Source organism: Doryrhamphus excisus, chromosome 2 (genome assembly GCF_030265055.1).
Source record: "Doryrhamphus excisus isolate RoL2022-K1 chromosome 2, RoL_Dexc_1.0, whole genome shotgun sequence".
NCBI lineage: Eukaryota > Metazoa > Chordata > Actinopteri > Syngnathiformes > Syngnathidae > Doryrhamphus > Doryrhamphus excisus.
In genome coordinates, this window is record NC_080467.1 from 18,416,249 (window position 1) to 18,438,517 (window position 22,269).

The 22,269-nt window shown below is 40.5% G+C and overlaps 1 protein-coding gene across 2 annotated transcripts in view; it reads right to left on the reverse strand.

Annotated features, from left to right (window-relative positions):
- LOC131104002 (uncharacterized) overlaps window positions 1-22,269 on the reverse strand; it is a 42,463-nt gene that overhangs the window by 11,786 nt on the left and 8,408 nt on the right. Inside the window, exons 1-2 of one of the 2 annotated variants that reach the window (XM_058050665.1) lie at window positions 5,462-22,269; window positions 13-106 (exon numbers count right to left, since the gene is read on the reverse strand). The exon at window positions 5,462-22,269 is cut by the window's right edge and continues 8,408 nt beyond it. The gene's annotated coding sequence lies outside the window, so the exon portion shown is untranslated. The other variant, XM_058050657.1, reaches the window with a different exon arrangement.

A 22,269-nucleotide genomic window follows, 5' to 3' on the forward strand; every position in this document is an offset into this window, starting at 1 on the left:
ACTTCAGGATGGCTGAAGCTCAATGACACGGATGACACGGCACTAGGAGCAACTGGGGGTTCAGATCCTTCCACATGGTCATGAAGGGGGGCAAACCCTATACCGCCTGAGCCATGCAAAGCACAAGAAAAACATGAGAAACAGCAAAGCCACAGTTCAAATAAATGACAACAGCCATTAAAACTGGATACAGTCATGCCTTATAAAACATTGTGTTATAAAACTTGTGTTCCGCGCCATTAGGCTAACAGTACAAAACATTAACAATCACCTCCCATCATGCCGCACAGCAAGCATCAAAGATGACGTTGAATATTTACTAATTACAAGTAGATTTTTGAGTTATTTAAAACAAAGTTGGAATTGGGATTTTAGTTTCAAGTGGCTACGTAATGGCTGCATGGTGGACGAGTGGTTGCTAGGAGACCCGAGTTCAATCCCACTCTCGGCCATCTCTGTGTGGAGTTTGCATGTTCTCCCCGTGCATGCGTGGGTTTTCTCCAGGTATTCCGATTTCCTCCCACATTCCAAAAACATGCTAGGTTAATTGGCAACTCCAAATTGTCCATAGGTATGAATGTGAGTGTGAATGGTTGTTTGTCTATATGTGCCCTGTGATTGATTGACTGGCGACCAGTCCCGCCCGAAGACAGCTGGGATAGGCCCCAGCACCTCCCGCGACCCTCGCGAGGATAAGCAGTACTAAATGAATGAATGAATGGCTATGTAATGTTAAATTAAATTAAATCAACAATGTGTATTTACTGTAAGACCAGCACACTTTAATTCCGGCGCCACAGCAATAACATGCATCTTTACTAAAGTGGACCAACCACCACCTTCGGGACAGTGCAGCTAAGACGGCGGATATATTGTACTAGCTAATAAGATGTTAATTGCTTTCACTGACCTAATACAATTACCTCGATGTGCTTTTTCTCTACATCACAGGCTCAATTAACACTTGCTGCATGGAATACCCCAAATGTGTAAAGTCAACACACTCTGGAACTTTGTGCAAAAAAAAACTAGGCCATTGGTTATGTAGTGGTTCACAGAGCTGCTGTTCACACAGATGGTGTAGAATGCATTACCACTAAATCCCCCTTTGAAAATCACCCCGACTGGCTGGTGACCAGTCCGCCTTTCACCCTAAGTCAGCTCGATTGGGCTCCAGCCCCTGCCTGCATACGTGGTTGGATTTTTGGTAAACAGATTTGCCGCTGCTGAGTATACTGTAGGTATTCAGGTGTGCATTCATTGCTATCTGAATACCAAATGGCAATACATGGATGGTTACGTTATTTGCATTGTTTTCCCACAGGCTTCCTCAGCTGAGATTTCTTCCTGAGTCAATATAAACGCCCGCCCACTCTGCTCCGTGTACGCAAATATACATATCAACTTGAGCACCTCCAGAGTTATTTTAAGATACATCACTGTTGAGTGTCAGTGTGTCAAATGTGAGCTCCTCTGCCATTACCCATCTGTCAGTGAACACAGATCTTCCAACAGTTGTTCGTGCAATGCAACAGCTCACACTGGGTGTGAAGGATAAGGTGAAATCTGTTGTTTGCCACAAAAGCCAATGACCTCCAATCAGTGAGCTAAAAGCTTGTTTTGCCCTGACTGTAGTTGTCACAGGGACAGATGCTAAAAGAGCTCTTTAATTTTATAGTCGACAATGACCAGACGTTGATACGTTAGCATGGTAGCGGTGCCCTGTCAACTGCTACTAATGCAACATAGTAATTGATTGACAGCATCATTCAGTAGTAACAAGGAGGCAACTCCTGTATGGAAGGAACAGTTTATCACCATCTAGATCAGGGGTGGGCAAACTTTATGACTTTACTATATACTATATATTTTACACGTAACAGTCCACCTGGAATTATTGTATCTGTAAAAGTGTCCACATCAAACAGACCACATCAAATAACAAAACAGCTACTTAAACCATCAAAAGGTTGTATGTTAAGTTTAAATGAAATACTTGAAAGAACGGGCGGGCCGTATTCAAACACTTGATGTGCCGGATGTGGCCCCCGGGTCCTAGTTTGCCCATCCTTGATCTAGATGGTCGAAATGATGAAATGAAGCCTGCAACTTGAACAAAGATGCTGCTAAGTTAAGGCTTAAAAAACTCAATTAAGCATAATCTTTAGGAAGTGGAAGCCAATATCACGTTCTGAAGTATTATGTAGCAATCTAGCAGTTCACTTATTTGTTTAGAAAATGTGACCTTGTGCTGCTAAAATCCCACAGATCCATCGGGACAAAACGTCTTTCACCAGATCCAAAAATATCCTTCTTTCACCTTGGGGGGAGGCAGATGATTGTTTGGCTTTTAATTTCCGTGCAGGCTCACCTTGACATTACTTGACAAACAATGACTGTCTGGCATGGTTTGCTTGAGGAATCTCTTCTGGAGACTTTATTTCCAAGTAGTCTGATAAGGGGACACTCAGAGCTAGCTGTTTGTGAATGCATACAGGGATAACGCTGCCAAAAACCACAGATGCTGTGATAGAGTGCAGAGGAATGGTTGCTTCAAGGGGTTTTAATTTCCCAAAGTACGAATGAAATTATGATGTTGAACACAAAAAGACAGCTCTGATGCGAAAAAAAAAGGAAGAATTACGATGTGAGTGGGAGGCTAATTAACAAGTGCTGAGATTTCCCAGTGTCATCATAGAACAATGAATACATCAGTCAAGACACTGTTACACAATGATTAAATTAGGCACCGCAGAAGCTACTCTACTCTGCTACTTTATCACTTCTGGAACTCAAAACTCTTGTGTCAGTATGTTCATATTTAATGACTTAAAGGCTATTGGAATTATTTGGCGAATCATTAAGCAGCTGATCGAAGTAAAACCAAATCGACTGCAATAAAGCAAGCATATTGTGTGAAAGGAAGGTTTTAAGGGGGAAAAGTGGAAAAAAAAGTCTTATCCAATTCTAAAAGCAGGATTTGGATCCGGCTTTCAATAAACTCGTATCTCCATTATCAGGAAAAGAGCAACACATTTTTTCCCAAAGGTTTTGGAAGCTCAATTACAGCACTGCACAGCGAGGGAATACAACTACTAAGCCCTGGCAGGTTGCATACTTCAAAGAAAGGACCTATTGACACACACACCCAAAAGTGTGGAAAAAATAAGCCCCTCTGGCAGAGTAATAAATAAACAAAGATGACAGAATCCAGCAGAGTCTTGGAACCCTTAAGAATGCCCAAGTAAAGATTATTTTACATCCAAGTTACATGAAAGAGTGGAAGTCAGGCTACTATTTTTTTTTATACTGAATTGAAGTTTGGTTGTCTGATTTAATGCAGGTTTTCTGATGAATGCGTACAGGATTACCTCCCAGTTCTTTGGACCACGTTGCTATCGGAGTAGTAAGTCAATGACCACACAATTTAAAAAGGTTTTCAAACTGTATTCAAAAATAAGTACAATATATTTGGTTACAGCGCTGGACTCTATCATCAATTATTCATGTAAGATTGAGGAAACAGCTCAGAATGAAAAAACAAAGAGCATATAAAGCAGTTGCCACGCCACTCAGGAAAAAGAAAGTGAAAGGAAAAACTGCATTTTTTTGAATTTTGCCCATGATATAAAATATTTATATGACACGCCTTTTTTCTGTCCGTTCTAAAGATATAAAAGCAGATAAAAAGAGACAGCTCATTACCTCTTTCAATACCAAAGACATATTTATACATTTTTATAAACCCAAACGCCCAATCCCAACAATGAACCGACTGCATGTTCTACTGCTTACCGAGGTTCTACTAAAGAACAAAAAAAGGTAGAAACGAACTTTTTTTTTCTCATGAAAGACTGGAGCTAATCTTTCTTTCGTAGGTTCCATGTTTATACTATAACCATAGAACAAAATAATCTGTGCCTTGAAAAATCAGTGAAAATATGGTCATTATTGAAGGGGTTGGCTTTTGAAAAATGGCTGAGACTGAATGACTTAATGCATTTCATTATTTTGCTAACATCGTATCATGATAGGCTAGTTTTACTGTAAAATTGGCATTAGATATGTAAAGGGAAATAGACGGCCCACCTTTCGCTTAGCCCGCCAAACATCATCCAAATAATGGAACCATTCAGTCTCATAGAGAAGTGCTCATACTGTAGATGCAGCACTTTCTTTGGAAGTGGCTGGACAGCTCAGTGGGTAATGACACTGGGTCTTCGTACAAGGGGACCAGTCAGGGTGAACAATAACGTTGTAATATATATTATCAGCAATTTTTTTTTTTTTTACATTACTGGCCCTTAAAGTGTCTGCCAAGAAAAATTCTGGCCCTGGGAGAAATGTAACTGTGGACCCCTGAGCTACAGTAATTGCAGGCAAAAATGTGCATAGTCCTGTTGAAAGTTGCACCATTAAGGGTTACCTGTGCTGTTCACGGCAAAAGGGGAGCGTGCATGCCACATTTTCTATATTTAAAATGTTCAACATCATGGTTTAAAACACGTCAGGGGTGTTTAAAGCATTAAAAGGAAGTGCTAGAAGCCTGGTCTACCACTGAATAATAGAACATCATCATAAGGCTTACAATTCCCCCCACCTGAGACGTGAGCACGACATTAGTTTCTGAAGAGGTACAAAGCGCTGCGACTGAATGTAAATCATTAATGCACCACGGCTGCATATTAAAGCAATTCATGCCAGGCAGGCTTGCTCCTGGATAGCACTGCTCGGACAAGCTACGGAACCCAAAAAAGATGAGGAAAGTTTAGCACTGACCCAGAGGCGGGTGATTTCAATTATTATACCAGGATGTTTTAAGTCTGAGTCTTAGAATATGCAGCACTAATTAAGTGCCAGGAGAAAAAAAAAATCCAGACTCTGTCACACATGGACACATTTTCTGTATGCACGTTGATAAAGGGCAGTGAATAGCGAGTAACTGGTCTATGTCGACCACTGATTGGATGCGGGCTCCTTTTACACAAATTTATTAACATGGTAGAACAAAAGTATAGAGGCAACTGACTTTGAATTTGTATGGTCAAACATTTTTATGGGCCTGCCGGGTGCTTACTTCTGGACCAATATTGTATCCTTGCAGTTTGTTATCATATTATATGCATGGTGGGGCCTGAAATGTGGGTCCCTAATAAAGTGGCTAATTGTTGTGGCTAATGTTACCAAATATGTTCCACTTTGCTTCACAGGCCCATATTTAAAGGGAAACTGCACTTTTTTTTGTAATTCTGTCCATCATCCAGCATCATTATGTAAGACATGAACTCACGTCTATCTCTTTGCTCTGCTTTCTAGGGCAGGGGTCCCCAACCACGGACCGGTGTGATTTGGGTCTTTTTTTTTCCATGGACCAGCAATGTGTGGCAGAAAATTACAGCAAATATAAAATAACACGACGGGGCTAAAAGCAAATGTTAAGTACAGGGAAAATATAACTCACCCGCTGAAACAGTGGGAGGCCTGAGCTTGTTTCGTTGAGACAAGATGGCCCCATCTAATTTCTGTGCGGCCTGGTAGCAAATGTGCCACGGGCTGGTACCGGACCCCGACCCGGTGGTTGGGGACCCCTGTTTTAGCAATATAAAAACAGAGAAAAACACAGCTAAAAATGCACGTAACGACAAACACCTATTCCGCCCACAAAGCCATTTCTTACTTTTGTTAGCATCGGAGAACAAACAAACGTACAGCAGCAGTTATATAGTGTTTGCCAAATTTTTGGTTCATTGCACTTGAGAATAAAAGTGTATTTCAAAATAAACTCAAACTGATAACTGCAGTTACAAGTTTCACTGCCTGTTGATAAATGTTTTAGTGAATATTTGACTGACTCTCATAAGCTTCCTCGCAGTCTCTGAAGACATGTTATGGCATTTTCAAATGGTTAGTCATGATCCCGACAGCTTATCATGAATGTGAAAATGTGATGTGAAATCCTTGTTAAATCACATTTGTAAAATTGCTTTAAAATCATCTCCCCGATCTCCTGTTAACCCATAGAAAATAGAATGATGACCCATTACACTTAGAGGAAATTAACTTTTCATCAGGCATCAAACTAATTGGCTGGCGAATGTGACATCTCACACAGCAAGGGTGCGAGGTGGCAAAACACTGTAATAACTGCCTCATATTCTCTCAAAAAACACAATTCTATACACAGCCAAACAAACACCCGAGTGTCCCACAGACATCCCATTGACAGCTAAATTGGAATTAACAAGCTTTTAGGGAAAAGCTGGAAGAGCAAGTCTGTTTTTCTTTGTTTTTCTACCACTAACACCCCAGTGCCTGCCTTCCTGTCTGTGTGCTTGGCAGGCTTACCGTCTGGCTTGTGTTTTACATTGCATCAAATGGAAAGGTTTAGCAATACACCTGCTTGGAGACGCAGCCTGAGGGCTTTTTCCGCGTGTCGCAGCGGTCAACAGTCTGAGGTTTGAGCTGGATTTAGGGTGCCGAAAATACATCATCTCAATTGCGCACAAAGGTAAACAAAAACCTTGTGGTGCATTTTTTTTTGCCCTTAAAGATGCCGAAAAGAGCAGCATGAAGGGAAGGAGAGGTACTTGGATCCAATATTAATGTAATGGAACATGACAGATGGCAGGGCCTTGGAATTGGCAAAGTAAGTTGTACTCACCATCATGTGGTTGTGCCAGTTTCACACCACACCATATTTCATCCTGAACCTAAGCTGCGCAGCATGAAAAGTTACATTACGCAAAGAATTTAAATACTTAATTATAACTAATTGTATGCTGTTATTTTGAGTTGAGATTTGATAACTACAATTTGAAGTCACATGCATGTTGCACAAACGCCTTCAAGACCGGATGTGAGAAATCAGCTCAGTAAGCGTTGAAGGATTAATTCTTGGGTATTTTTGCATTTTCTGAAGGACTGTGTCATGAACTGTTGTGACAATGACCCCAAGATGCAGAGACTGGAAGCCAGTGCAGGTAAAAAGGCTTTGAACAGAATAACTGTAGAGCAGAAAAAAATAAACTAGCAGAAGCATGTCGCCAAAACACACATAGATGGCACGAGGCATTGACAACATATGAAATGCTCCAATAAAATGAAGGACGCCACCGGCTGAACTAAACAATCACCACACAAATTAGCACCGGGTGTGCAGGAGCAAGAAAGTCAAGGCGGCCGAAAACAGAACAGAAGAAAAGAGGAAGTAATACAGAAGAAGGGCATGACAAGCGGAACTGAGGAACAAACAGATAAATAAACAAGCCGCCACGCCAGAAGTAATGAGGAATGTGACGGACTGAACTAAAACATATTTACTAAGACTTCAGCACATCTCGCACAAGACTTAAGCCTACCTCACAAGACCTCTGTTCAGCAAGTATCAAAAGATTAACTCTGTATGCTTTCCCCTTTGTATGGCTTTCATCTTCCAAAAGGATAGCAAGGGCAGAAGACAGAATAAGCATCTGAGGTGAAATAAGCGAACTCTCTTTCAAAACAGTGGCATTGGCCTGCCAATCATTTCACATGCATTCTTTCATTCATTTTCTACCACTTATCCTCACGAGGGTCATAGGGGTGCTGGAGCCCATCCCAGCTGTCTTCGGGCAAGAGGCGGGGTACACCCTGGACTGGTTGCCAGCCAATCACAGGGCACATATAGACAAACAACCATTCACACTCACATTCATACCTATGGACAATTTGGAGTCGCCAATTAATCTAGCATGTTTTTGGAATGTGGGAGTAAACCGGAGTACCCGGAGAAAACCCACGCACAGATGGCTGAGGGTGGAATTGAACTCAGGTCTCCTACATTTCACACGCAGAAAAAGCAAAATACAATGGTAAATTGACATTTTACATGACTTCATTTTACATGAATTCTTGTACTCGACTAGTCTAGGGTGTACCTTGTCTTTGCCCCAAAGTCAGCTGGGATAGTCTCCAGCATAACCCCACAACCCCGATTGAGGACAAGCAGCATCCAATATGAATGGATAGATGCACTTGGAATTCCCAGTGTTTCCCAAGGATGACAATAAATTCAGAAGGGAGCCAAGAATGACATCATCTCCTTCAGAGTGGATGGAGAAAGGATTCCGCTGCTGGCAGAACAACCTGCCCAAAGCACAGGAATATTGTACACGCCCAATCTATCTGACAACCACATCTCTACCACTGTCATGAAACAGATTTCTGAAGGCCTCGGGAGGCTTGACAAACACCACATTCCAGGGAAGCTTAAGGTCTGGTGCGATCAATTCATCCTCTACCAGCGCCTGATGTGGTCCCTGAAACTGCGTGAGATCACGACATCCATAGCAATGAGGATGAACGCCAAGACCAACTTTTTCATCCAAAAGTGGTTTGGCCTACCTCAGAGCCTTTCCAAAATAGACATTTTCAGAAAAAAAAGACTCTAGCCACTGAAGTCGGTGAACCTGGGCTACAGACAAGAAGGTGAGGATTGTGTTCTCCCTCACCCAGAGGGAGAAAACATCACCGCTAACACCTGGATGGGCCTGGAAAGAGTGGTCCATCAGCAGCAGCTCAAGATCCCGGCTGAGATAACAACAACCTGAGACCAGGCATTATTCTGTGGTCCCCTTCAGTCGGAACAGGGACCAACAGAAACCATAGGAGGGAGGAATGGAGGCAGCTTTCAAAAGGAACAACTACAAATACAACGACCTGGTGGCTGAATGTCGAGAGGTGGGATGGTCCTTTGGAGGTTAGCTTACAGAAGGTTCATTGAAATGTTCGTCCAACAACTTGTAAGGCCTTTATCTGTGCTTATATCAACCCTACTTCTGGTTTTATAATTATTTCATCAGCATTTCCACTTTTCCTCATCCAAATACCTTCAGATGCTCACTAACATGCATGATGATATTGTTATCATTTACGATACAGACCCTAGCTTACATAAATGTCATTTAAATACCCTGTTATAGAGTGTTGGCTGGGTGATGTCCATATGCTGTAATGCCCTTTCAATTTCCATCTACGGCTAATCAGAGCTCATAGTAATTAGCTATTAAGTGGTGATTTAATAGCTGTAAATGATTGTTCTGGTTCAAGGACTGTGGCATACACCATGAATATGTAATTAGAATGGATACTATATACAGCTATCTACACTGTACTCAGTTGTAAGCACAGATGATTTTTTTTCTGGGCTTCTGGCACATAATTCCCATGGACCACAAGGCTCTGACCATACTTTGGCACATTATTACAGACCTCAAGCTCCTCCATCTGTAAAGATGAAGGGGCTGCCTCAGTCAGAATAGTCTGTGAGCTCCAGTTCACCCCAGGGAGGACCAGGTTTTCATTCAGATGCAATCCACAGTCTCACCAAGACACATGTACCCTCACCTTCCTGCACCCGTTGTATATTTGTGCAATGTTGGTAGACGAGGATGAGAGGCTTCTACAACTGGGATGTTACCCAGGAGACAGGATGTATGTGTACATTGCTACTGCCTAGATGGGTAGTGTTTGAGCCAAATGTAACAATGCACGTTTGGGCCTTGTAGTAAGTAAAAAAAAAATCATTTTGTCATTCATGGACTGTCAATTCATAAACAATAGAATAACATGAGAGTAACAGTGGCATAATTAACACATAATGCATTATTTTTCATATACAGTAATCCAGGGGTGGGCAAACCTTTTGACTCACGGGCCCTATTGGGTTAATAAAATTTGGCGGAGGGGCCGTCTATACACAGGCGGTCATCAAACAGAACGACATACTTGCTCACAGTGCAACAAAACAAAAACACAACATATCCACAGCAACTTAACATATCACATAAATCAATGAGTACTACTACGTGGGTGATTCACAACAACTAAGCGCTAAACATAACACATAACTTTAAACAGTTATTTCCAAATGACCTCAAGACATGCTGGGTAGTCCAGCTGCAACAGCAATATGAACAATGAAACATTGAATATCAAGAGTATGTTAACTCCTCTTTGTTTACTTCTCCAACGACCTCCTCTACAAATTTTGCAAAATGTTGGGAGAGTACAACAAGCTACCCTGCATGCATTGCGGCGGGATATATGGGTGTTTATTTGTATGCCCACACGGTGCAGTGGGTAGGTTACTTTGTGTGTCGCGTGTGTTGATGTGCTGTGTTGCAAGCTACATATTGCAAAAGGAATTTGGAAATGCCCGGTGGGCCAGATGAAGTTGCTGAGGGGGCCTGTTGTGACCCACCATCCGTAGTCTGCCCACCCCTGCAATAATCCCTCGTTTATCGCGGTTAATTGGTTCCAGATCTAACCATGATAAGTGAATTTTTGGCAGAACAGGATAAATGGAATATTTTCATAGAAAACCTGCTTATGACCTAATAAATAGGATTTTCAACATTATTAGAGTAAATAAGCCATTTAAAATATGAACAAGGCTTTTGTTTGTGTGTGTCCAAGGGGAGATGAGTAGCGAACAAACAGTGGCTGACGTCTTTAGCTTGGAGTATATATATTAAAATATATTAATTATCAATTAATATTTGTTTTTTTTATCTGAGAGAGCGAAGTCGTGAATGATCAGGATTCTTTCCATTTACTTAGAAAAAGGAAAATAAGGTATTATTTATTTTTTTGTTCAAAATGTGGTTCTTCTTGTACAGGGGGGAATAGTAAGGACTCAAAAGAATTCATTAGCGGGGCAAAAAGATCACTTGTATTTTTTCTCCCGACTTACACGCTGGTAATCTTTACATCTCATGTTCTTCAAAGCTCATACAAAATAATGAGCTCTCACCAGCGTCTACTTGACACCTGGTGAAAACGAGAAAGAAGTTAAAGATTTCAAGTTTCAAGTGTTTGGCGCCTAAGCTCCACAAGAGATGCCTTTGCTGAGGTATGGCATTATAGAAAGCATTACTTTCTATACAGCACGTGTCATTTAAATGAACAGAAACATTCTAATCTATCCACTAGGGGTGTCTTTGACTCAAACATTTAATCTGATTTGTTAGGTTTTCTATTTTTTTTCCTTATTTTTATTTTTCAAGAACAGAGCTCATGGCGATCTCAACAAATAAGCAGATCTTATGTGCGACTATTTCCGCTTGTAAAGCAAGTGAAGTAAGTAGCCATTATGCAGTAATACGTATGGAGCTGTTGCTAGCGTTCAAAGCTAGCAGCTTCTTTGGATTGTGCCACCGAAGAGGGTGATTTTATTAATGTGTGGTAAGTATAGGTTTTCTGTTAAAACACACGTCAAGCAGCGAGCGGTACGACGTGGCTCCACTGCTCTGCTTTCGGAGAAGGCGTTTCCGTAAGCCGTGTTTACGTAATCAACTCTGCTTTCCTGTTGTAATTCCTGGAACGACTCACGATCATTTGTGGTTTATTTGGTCGAAAAAAGTTAACAATAATATCGTTTAATGTCAATTTTCCGGACAATAATTATTTCAAAACAAGCTTGTGTTGTTTTGTGACTCGGTTAAAAACACTAGTTTGTACAGTCATACGTTTTCATTGTACTTTACTTAAAATTCATGTCAAAATCTCATCTTGCTTCGTTCTTGTGGACCCAGTTTCATTTATTCAAAAATCTTTGCGTCTTTGCGAAAACATGAATGGATCCACTCTACACCCCTCATTGTCACAAATACACTTGGAATACAACCTCATGTAATGATTATCATTTTACATATACAGAAGGTGATAGTAAATCCATTCATGGGAGGAGAAGACAGTCTATGATTGCCTTCTGTGCTTTGCCAATTCTTCATGAAGTTGCTGAAGTACTACTCATTTGCTTTGGCTGCCAAGCAGTCAATGTAAGAACTCTGACGAGTCACTGGACATTCATCTCTCTGCCAGTCCTTTGCTGAGCCATTTGCCTGTGATCCAATGTTGACTTTCCATCCCTTAATTAAAGACTCTTGCTGTGGTCTTGAAACCAGCATCCACCCTAAATCACCGAGGGTCAGGGGAGTATTGACTATTTGCAAACCCCTTCTAAATCCTTACGGTTAGCATACTGCCGATGTCACAAGACATTCATTTAAGATATACCAGTTCACAATAATTGACTCGGGAAGGACGGCAGCTTGTTTAAGTAGCCTCTGCAGAAAACATATAATTAGCTTCATAAGTATTTACAAATTTATGAGTTGAACCTATTCTACATTGTTGATCATGTTCTTATCATTCCCCGCTTCTATATCCCTGTACGGTAATTTCCAAGAGATAATGTTTTGTTATGAGCTAATCCAATGTAAGTGCCAATATTGCTGTCAAGGTAATCCCGATTTTTGGCAGCTTTTGGACAAAGCGGCCGGCCATATTTTAGAAGCAAGGTGGTGTCCAAGCGCTTCCTCCAAGGTGTGCCGCTCAGCCAAATTTGCACTAAATAATACAAACCAGTCCCATCCAAGCAAAAGCAAACATTGTACGGTAACTGATTTAGCGACTAGGACTCCTAACTTTATTTCATTTGATATTGGAAAAGTGTATGGGTGAACTTCACCCTGCTGACAAGAGAGGTCCTCAGAATAAGATAATGGGGCGTTTGCTGATTATATTTTACAGTTTTACATTTTACATTTTACATTAGAGTTTTCAATCGATTCCTTTCAAGATTGGATCAGTCTCTTGTCAAACTTGGCAGTTACAGTGGGCTTCCTTGTTTCAAGCCCGGTGGCTTTAATAACAGCCAAAAATGTAGCCACCAATTAGGCTTCAATCCAAAGTGTCAGTTTAAAAAAAAACACACACACAAAACTGCTAAAAATAAAAAAAAAAACTGATGGAACAAGCTGCTGACGGAAAACCGTTTAAGCAAAACAAGACAAAAATGTAGACCCAACACAAATGCTTGGATTGCGAGGTTACATCAGATGCTGTACATGTATTTTAGTGTGATAGGACATTCAGAATGAACCCTTTTAACTGTAGCCCCCAGCACTTCTCTTATGCATCATTCACTTCGCCTGATTATCTGTCTTTGCTGATGTAACTCACCTCAGTGTCTGCCAACTCATGTGAAAAATATAATCATCATCGTCAAACTTGATATGGTTATAGCTCGGAATTATGCCGCTTAGCATCACTGTGGTTTATTCTTTACCTTAGGTTTTCATATTTTTGTAGAAATATATACATACTCATCCATGTATTTATATATATATTTTTCCTGACATACTTTATATCCATGTTTTGTTTGTAATAGCAATAATCATATCAATAATCAATAATCATTAATTATGAATTAATTACCGTATTTTACATTTTGGATAAGTAGCTTGCTTTTGCTGCGCGATTAGTTATTTAAAAGCATTCATGCTCTTTTTATGCGGACATCCTGACGCCGGTGGTCCACTAATGCCAATTCTGCTGTAGTGCTGAGCTATCTGCAGCCACAGTTCGTCACTTTGTTCGTGGCAGAATAATGGCTGAAGCTACAAAGGGAGCTGTTACAAAGCATCTTTGGCCTCATTTTTTCCCTCCCCAACTGTCAGAGTCTGGCTTTCAAACAGCGCAAGCAGCTAACACTAAGAGACCACGGCATAGTGCGCTGGGAGCTCGGGATGTGAATGCAGTTTTGAAGTCTTATAACAAAGAACCGTGCTGACGCTGAACTGATAGAAGTTTGTCAAGGTAATGCTTAGAAATGTAATATTATACCATTACTTTACATATGCTCCTGCTTTGTTGTAATGTAAATAGTTTTGTGTTGGTGGCATATAGAGCCAGACAGAATGAGACCAAAGTATGCATTTAATATCTTGTTCCAAGTTCCAAACATTAAATGTCAAAACAAAATGATTTAAAACTGTAAAGAAATATTTTTAATGAAAAAGGTTCAGTATTACTTGATTCACCACTTTAGTCGTCCTCTAACCTGATCTTTAACCTGTTTTCAACAGCAAAAACAAAACAAAAAAGTGTTGTTTTGGCTCTTCAATGATAGGACAATAAAGTTTTGTCGGCTGAAAACATAAACAGTTGAGTCCCTGCGTGGGGAGTTTCTTTACAGGATGTCTCTCCTTTCCTTGTATAGAGTTATCGACAAAAACAGAGGCCATGTGCACGCATGCTCCAAGCATATCCGAACCAAACCAACCATGGAAGCTCACACAATCCACATATGCTGACAACAGGTAGCGTAAACCCACAAAAACGTTCAGAAAGTTTCAGTCTTTCTCTATTCATGCCTGGTCAATGACTAGATAAGTCAGCTCTAGTCTGAGAACTTGGATCAACAATGGTTCCGCACTGTTGGGACATACCTCCTCCTAAATACTGTGGATGTCGCGCCAATTTTTCTGACAAGAGCTGTCCTACCTAATCAGACTAGTGTTTGTCCCACCGAGTCACTGAGCATGAACTCATGAAGCCTGCTTAGATGAGAGGCAAAACATCTTCTCTGACAAACTGGCCAGTTGCGATCGAGTCAACGTCCTGAGAATTATAAAGCGGTTTTATACAATTACTTGTTGTCTTGACACTTCCAAAGAGACGCAGGTTTTCTTTTATGTCTGAGCCATCCCCTCATGGACAAAACTACGCCTTTGCAAACATAATTAATTTACAAAATGTGACATTAACTACCGTAAGGCATCTTAAGGGATGGTCAAGAGTGGACACTGAGGAAATCGACATTATACAGAGTGATGCGTCGCTTTTGCTAGCTAGTAGTTTAACATGCACAGCCAGATTCACACACATTGACGCTCAGTCAACCACACAGCTATTCAACATCCCCCTGGTGACATATCCATGAATATTTACAGCTTTCAGTGCAAGTTTAGTCAAATAAAAAAATGACTTTTATTCAGTGGTTGGTCGTGGCAGCTTTGTTAGCCTGTGCAGGGTTGAGAGCTGGCAGGGCAGAGCAGAGAGCATCCTGGCTGGGCTTTATAACTGAAAGCACACAATAAGACGCCAAGTGCCATTCTGGGCACTGGAAAAATAATAATCACAATAGTAATAATAATGCATTTCAATACAAAATAATTTATTTTGTTATCTTTCTGCCTTCTTTTCAACCTGAAGTTCATAACATCAGACTTTAGATGTGTCAGAATTACAAAATATGATTTGTAGCCTACTTTCAATGCGACAAATGAGTCCTGGTTGTCCCTCAGAATTTTGATGCTCCCAAGGAAATTGGACTCAAACGTCAGTGCTTTACCAAAGGTGACCATACTTGGTTACCAAAACCGGCAATGAGATACTGAAATGATCCTCATGGGATACTCAAAGACGCTTTATAATGTTAATACATTGCATGTATGGATTACTAAATACTATCTATACAAAAACAACCAGGAAGACACAGGAACCAAATGCGTAGGTTTTGGATAGTAACCAATACTTTCTGGAAAAATGTGCCCTTTAATGTCCTGAACTTGGGAATTTTAACTGCCATGGTCCACCATGCCCCCAACTTTACAAAACCACAGCTCGGCAACCATCACAGGATTAACGTTGAGCAAATATTTTTCTTTGTCTTTGTTTTTTTTGTGTGTTTTTTGAGAAATTTATTTTCACATGGTGGGTTGTGGACAGCAAGTACAAAATATTTTTTGCCTAATCTTACAGCAGTGTTTGTGATTTTTTGATTGTGAGATCATGACTAATTTATCCACACATTTAATAGCAAAGGCTATCTAAATGCTAAATCACTGATTTTTTTCATTATTAAAATACATTTCTCACTAAATTAGGACAGTAATCCGATAAAGGAAATCTTCACTGACAGAAATTTGACGACTATTCAATTAACTGGGAGGGGACGAGCATACTATGTTGAGGCTCTCTGTCATAACAATTTATAAAACGACTCATGACATCACCTACTTTCTTTCAGCAAATGCAGGGAGTCTTGGAAAGCCATTTTTATCTAGCTGCCATTCTGCTCATGATAATGTGATATTTCTAACACAAAGACTGACATACAGACATTTAGAGAAAGCCAAGAAGACTGCCAGGCATCATGGGAGTTATTGTGGTGCATGACATTCTGTGAGCCCTTTGACAATACCCTCACTTCTCATTTTGGGTTCAGCCTTTAACAAGGAGGAATGTACCCTTTATTTGAGCTTTAAAAAGCAGGATTTTGGGTGCTTATGACCCAGAAGCTTGCAAAAGGTGCAGGTATACTGGGATGAAGGTCGGGTCTTGGGAGCAGCAATCTAAGCAATCTCTTTCAGTTGAGAGACATAGTCTCTCCAACATGTCTTGGGTCTCCCCAGGGAGGAGGCATCCTGACCTGATGCCCAAGCTATCTCATCTGGCTCCTCTCAATGCGGAGGAGACAATTCTGTTTTTAACCTTTATGGACAGAATTCTGAGGTGCAGCCAAGGCGTTGAGGGGATCCGGTTTGGTGGCTGCGGGATTGGGTCTTTGCTTTGTACGGATGATGTGGTCTTGTTGGCTTCATCAAGAAGTGATCTTCAGCTCTCACTGAATCTCTCAATGGACTGTTTGATCTACGTTCCTACCCTCACCGATGGTCATAAGCTTTGGGTAGCGACCGAAATGACAAGATCCGGTACAAGCAGCCAAAATGACTTTCCTCCATAGGACAACAAGGGTCTCAGATCTGGGGTCTTCAGAATAGGACCCTGTTGATTTATCATTAGGTTAATGATTCTCTTGGGTCGGTTCATCTATAGCAATAATTCTCAGCCTGAATCATTAAATGTGGGCATAACAGGACAACAGGAGACGTCCCTGTACAACGAAGTGTGTATTTGTTTACCGTATTAACAATTAATGGGGAAACTGTTTCTATTACGGGCTGCACGGTGTCCAGCGGTTAGCACGCAGGCCTCACAGCTAGGAGACCCAAGTTCAATTCCACCCTCGGCCATCTCTGTGTGGAGTTTGCATGTTCTCCCCATGCAGGCGTGGGTTTTCTCCGGGTACTCCGGTTTCCTCCCACATTCCAAAAACATGCTAGGTTAATTGGTGACTCCAAATTGTCCATAGGTATGAATGTGAGTGTGAATGGTTGTTTGTCTATATGTGCCCTGTGATTGGCTGGCGACCAGTCCAGGGTTTCCCCCGCCTCTCGCCTGAAGACAGCTGGGATAGGCTTCAGCCCCCCCCGACCCTTGTGAACTTTTGGTTTTGCTCCTGTGTGTCATGAGCAGAACTCAAATATCTGAAACATTTTCTACATTCACAAAAGGCCTATTGCTCTTAAATATTGCTCACAAATCTGTTTACTTCTCCTTTGCCGAGGTAATCCATTCACCTCACAGTTGTGGCATATCAAGATGCTGACTTGACAGAATGATTATAGCACATGTGTGGCCACAATAGAACGCAACTCCTAAACGTGCAGTTTTACTGTATTGGTGTATTATGGGTTTGTTCATTCACGAGTAAGGAGAGGGTGATTTGTTTTTATTTTATCCACATTCCCCACCTGTTTTATATGCATTATATACTTTAAAGCAGAGGTGGCATCCTAATTGTAATGAAGGCATAATAAAAGAACCGGACTAGCACTGCTGTGGGAGGTCTGACCAGCTTTAATTGTTAGGTGTGTTTTATTAGTTTGGTTTGTTTCAAGTTTTAGTTTTTTTTTTTCGACCAAAATCCTGCCATTTGTTCCCATGTGAAGTCAGCCTGTGACCCTGCCACACACAGACATGCTGAGACACACACAGGCCCAAAATGAGGGGTGCTTTAAGTGTGTAACCACGCCACACACAATGTTACTAACATACTGGGAACCCACACACATTTGTCAAGAGGGTGGTTTATATTATAATCTATCTGACATATGCTAAAATGATCACGATCACATTCACCTACATTAGGATCATGATACATTTTTATTTTTCAATTAAATGTATTGGGAAGGAAGATCTCACGAAAAGCCTGTAAGCCGATAAGTGAATTTCTGCAACGTCGGATGAAAACCTGTTTATGACTTTCTAAATATGTTTTTAACCATTATTAGAGCAGTGTAAACATTAAATAACACTGATAGTCGCCTTTACACTCCTACTATTCATTGTTTACAGGCTACGGGATGACTGTAGGGACACGAGACAGCTACGGCTTTAAGCATAACATGCTACCAAGCTAACTAGTTAGCCTCCGAAGTATTTATTCTAAATTTAACAAAGGGTTAAAAAACGAGTGACAAGGTAAGAAGACAAAAGATTACCACTTCCACACAGAATAGGAGGGGAATGCACCGTACAGTGTTTGTGTCCTGAATCTGGCTACACCATGACTTTTACTGCATCTTTTCACACAATTAAAAACAGGTTTAATCAATGTGTGAGGCATATTTAGGGCTGGAATGGTCGGAGTAGGTGTTAAAGAGAGACTTATCAATTACTGGCTGATTTTCAGCATTCCCTGGTATGCATGGATCATAGCCCCCATGAAAAGTAGATTTAATAACATGTGTTCTCAAAGCCCTCCCTTGTTCTTCTGAACTTTTTATACACAGAGCTCACAACAATGACTGTAAAAACCCCAGAAGCCTAAAAAGGTACACTGCAGCTGAAATCCAATACAACTTTTTTGTCAACATCAGTGAACACCTCTTCTTGGTGTATTGTCAACCTGTGTTAAATCATATGGTCTAGAATGGGACACAAAATATAATTCAAACCTTATCTCTTATCTTTGCACTTTCAGTGGTGCAAAAGCTGGTAATGAAAAACATTGTCACATCCATCCGTCTATTCACTATCTCGAGAAATAACCCCTGAATACCCTCATGAGTTTAAGATTTTCTTCTTGTCACTCCACACCAAAACCGTTCATTCAGTAAAAAGATCCGTTCATTTCATTCAATTGGTCGCCTGTGATCTCCCTCCTGTGCATAGACCCGGTCAGTCATCTCGTGTCAGTCAGTCCACTCATGTTCACGTTCGTTCCGACTCAACTGTCGGTCATGAATGAACGGCCGACTGTTGGTCAATCTCTCTGTCTCGGTCTTTCAGTCAGCTAACCCCCCACAGAGCAAGGATCGACAATAGGATAAGACAGGCAAGCACGCAGATACTCCCGCCCTGCAAAAAAACGGTGAACTGACTCTCCAGCCAATCAAAAAAAAAGCATTTGCGACCGAACGGGTATTTTAGGGGCGGTGACCTCGTTCATTCCGTTGACAAAAAAGAACTAGTTCTTTTGACCCGTTCGTTCATGACACACACACCACTACCATTGATGTGAAGAGATGCGGCCATGACACAGAGACCCCTGTTTTGTACCAAGTAGATTAAGACACACAGGAAATGCAACCCCCAAGCATCAGTCATGCTCCATTTTATGTGAAAAGTGCATCTCCACATACAGCAAGACTTCCAAACAATAAATACCACAACCATAATGACATTTCTGTGTCGATCTGCAAATTCTTTTAATGTGGTATCACATGTCAACAACAGCCATAGAACACCCTTGAAAACCTTATTGTTAGTCGAGCAGAAGGAGCAACTCTAAATTGCTTTGAAACTCTGAAGAACACACACACACACACACACACACACACACACAGATTAGCCTGCTTGGCTGTGCCGCTGACATTTACTGTACCAAATGGCAGTCTAGGGATTTCAACAAACACACTTCAAATTCAGTGCTCTTTATTCCTTAATTCTGAGGATTCTTGTTGAAGCCACCTGTGCTTTTTGTTTGTTTTGTTGCCTTTATGCAGCAACACACAACGCCAAGTCAGGTCCTTTTTTTTAGATATAAATGTGGAGGAAATCTGCAGATAAACTTTCTGAGTGAGCAATTATCTTATTTGGGCGGAACGAAAATTTACGGCAATTTTTATACCGTTTTAATTGGTAATGGTCATGGTAACGGTTTAATTTCATCAATTACAATTGAGTGCATCACATAATCAGTTCCCAGTTCCACATGTCCAAAAGTAGTAGGAAAAAGCAAAGCTTATTAAATTCTACCCCTCCATCTGGTACTTTTACAATCAGTAACTGTTACATTTGTTCACTTCATGCCTTTCTAATATAATTTATGTATTTTTTACAATTTTGTATTTTTCTTTCTTTTTTATTTTTTGGCACATACTGAAGTACAAGGTGATATGACCATATAATGGCATAATGGGGACCATAGTAACCGTCAATATAGTGAGATATATACGTATATCACTATATTGACGGTTACTATGGTCCCCATTATGTCATTATATGGTAATTGTAATTGTGAAAAATATGGGCATTTCTTAATATAATCTGTTCTTTTCAACCACCATTGGCAACACATGCGAACCACTGATGGTGATTATGTGGTGAAATAATGAACGTCCACAACGTCTATCACAGCCATCCTGGGTAGGTGCCCCACTATTTGAGAAGCAATGCCTTATATACAGACAAGGAAATAGTGCTAAGTCACCATGGCAAAGACTCATTATGCCAAACAAGGACATATGTCTAAACATTTTGAAAGCAATCAAAGCGTGTCCTTCCCTTTTACAAAACAACTTCTGAAAAAGTTGAAGGCACGGGAAGCAAAAAGGAAACTAATTCAAATTTGTTTACAACATCTTAGAAATTCAAACACTTAATCTTGCACTTAGACTTCATCAGAGGAATTGTTGGAGGACAAAATCAAAAGGCAGAAGAACAACGATGGACTTGTGCTAATAATGATGTGTTCAACCTGTTTGCTTGGTAAAGACACACTGTAAAACGTCAGCGTGTGTCTGTGCTGGAGGCTTGGATGAGGCACTAATCTATTTCATTGTTATCTTCCTTTGGAACAAAAGCTTTATTCACTGTTGTCAGTCATTGTTGTGGTGTCACTCTGTTTGATTGCTGTTTGTGACAATGGCTGTTTACATGCTGTCAATCATTTCTGTGTGTCGTTTCTTTGACTTCATCTGCATTACTATGTTAAAGTTTGTCAAATGGCAGCACAATCTATGAAATGCAAACACAAAAGAGTACTTCGCTTCAAAGAGTGTTGACTCTCGAAGGAATCTTGGATATGTTGAGCATTGTGCATTTCTTAGCAACAAATCTTGGATATAACTTAGCATAGCTTGGAAGGCACTATTGATTTACCGTCCTCTGAAAATAACAGCATTCCATCCAGCCGTCCGGTTATTTTCTTCTGCTTATCCGGGTCGGGTTTGGGCGGTAGCAGTGTCAGTCGGGAAGCACAGACATCCCCCTCCCCAGGGACACCTCTCGATGAGGTATGCCCAGATTACCTCACCGAGGAGGCGTCTGGGATCCATCAAAATTCCAGTTTTGGTATGAAGACAATTGCACCAGTTTTCATCTGATCTTTCAGAACAAATTAATTACAAAAACCAAGGTACCATGTTTCTGCTCGAAACATTCCATTCATTCATTCATTTTCTACCGCTTTTTCCTCACGAGGTTCCAGTCATTTTCATATCATTGTGAAGAGTCTATATCAGTATAGAAAAATATATTGCCCAACCATGGTTTTTAACATTATTAGAGCCCCGTAGATATGAAATAACACCTCTACAGTCAACTAGACTCACACACTACAAGCTTGACCAGAAAATGTATGTAAACCAAGGCAAAATTTTCTGTTAACTGAAAAACACGCTAACCAGGGTGAACGCTAACCAGGGGCGTTACTAGGTTCCGAGGACAGGGGGGGCTTAGCCCCCTGGAGATGCACAGGATATGAATGAATGTAGTAGACATTAAAAACAAATCCAAAAAACAAATAAGGAACAAGAACCGGGATATAACTTTCCCACTCATGGACAGATTTAGTAGAGATACTCAATTGTTTTAGGCCACCATTAAATGTACACAAGTACACACAATCTACACTGCAAAACCGCTGCTCAAGCTCTGCAACCATTCTGTCCAGTGGACAGTGATCAATTATATAATAATCGTTATTATATTATTAATTAGTCTATTATTATTACTATCATCATTATGTAGCGTCCCTTCGTAGTCATGTGACTGAGGAGAGGCTTTTGGGTTCTTTTAAATCAATTAATCTAATTCTGATCAACTCAGTTTTAACTGTTTTGAATTTCTTTTAACTGTTTAAGTATGCAGATCCTTAGTGCTAAACGAAATAGACAGGTAAGTAAATGAATTCACACAACACCTCTTTTCGAAAAATAATTATCAATTATTTAGTAATTAATTCAAAAGTTGTGCAATATATCAAATGTCAAAAAAGAACATAGTCTTTACCAAAATATAACATAACATGTCATCCTTAGTTACAACCTGGAATAACACCGGTCTTACAGTTACTTGAGATAATAGACACCT